Below are 1484 nucleotides of genomic sequence, written 5' to 3'. Positions count from 1 at the left end.
GCTGAGGACATCCTGGCTCCATTAACTCATTCAAACACAAGGTCTGAGGCTGGGTTCCTTGTGGGGCAATTAGTAAAGGGAAGAGATGCAGAGCATCTGTCGACCACAGCGAGTCTCCAGCTCTATTCTTTCTCGCTCTGCCACAGAGGTTGTCATGAGCCCCCAGAGACCCCAGAACCATCTTGACTATGGGGACATAGCCCCAGGAGACAAGCATTGAAGCACATTTGAAAAGATATTGGAAGGGCTTAAAATATTTAGGAAGAAAGAAAAAGCAGGCATTAGATACAGCTTCAAGTTCTAAGAGGCAAGAAGCATTGTAATCCGTTACTATTGAATGAAAGAACCCATGCAAGAGAGTATTGAAAAGTACTTTGAGCTTGATAGTACTGCAAAGTAGAATTATTTTTCCCAAAGAATTCTGTGGTTTGGTTCAGATCATTTACTGATCCAACAAATATTTATGGGTGCCTACTATGCTAAGTGTGATTTCAGGGCTGGACACACAATGGTGAACAAGGACTGTCCCTGCTCTTTATGTACCTGATATGTCAGTTACAGGAGACAGAATATAAGTAAACATGTACATAAGATAATTCTAGCTCGTATAAGTGCTATGAAGGAAAAAAGAGCAGCGTAATGTACACGAGAGCAGAGAGGGGGGAGAGACGAGCTCCCTCCACTGGACTCCGCAGGCACTCAAAGTCTGGTTCGAACCTCGGCTCTACCACTTGTTTTTTCGCAAGTTATTCTTCCAGGCCTTGGTTCCCTCGTCTCTAAAACAAGCCTAATAATGCTTGCTTTGCAGAGTGTTAGAGAGATGGATAGAGATAAGTAGGCAAAGCACTAGCAAATAGTAAGACCTCGGAAAGTGAGAATGACGATGGGATTCTTAGTCTCAAATAGAATTCACTCCAGAAAGTTTAAGCAGCAAAGGAACTTAATAAAGGATCGCTCAGGGAATATGTAAAGGGGCCAGAGAATTAAGCTTGCATTCTGGAAGAGGGCACAATGGCACCTCTAGACTGCTCCAGTGGAAATCCTGACTCGGCAGCAATCACAGTTGAGTTTAGCCATAGGGTGCTACAATTGGGAGCTCCATCACTGTGGCTTCTGAAAGCAGGATGTCTCTCGACTCTTTCACTCGACTAATACAGCACCTCCTTCCTAAGTCGTCTCATATGTCTGACTGATAGATCGTGACCCCTGTCTAAAATTTGGTTCCTTAGGAGGCTAGTAAAGTGAATTTATGGTTTCAATCTAGGGAGGCAGAATTCATAATATGGGGATTTCTTCAAGCACAGGAAGGGTGATCCACAGTGCTGGGTGCTATATATTTCAAGTGTCCATGATACGAAGCAAAAGGCCACATGATAGGTTCAATATAACTTATGCCCAATACTGCTCCTTCTCTCTCTTAGGAAAATAAATCAGCACATAGAGAGATTATCTTTGCAAAGGTGGCATTTCTTCTTCTGAAGTTT

This window comes from Rousettus aegyptiacus, unplaced genomic scaffold, assembly GCF_014176215.1.
Source record: "Rousettus aegyptiacus isolate mRouAeg1 unplaced genomic scaffold, mRouAeg1.p scaffold_m13_p_3, whole genome shotgun sequence".
In the NCBI taxonomy this organism is placed as follows: Eukaryota; Metazoa; Chordata; class Mammalia; order Chiroptera; family Pteropodidae; genus Rousettus; species Rousettus aegyptiacus.
Note: the sequence above shows the minus strand (reverse complement) of the source record.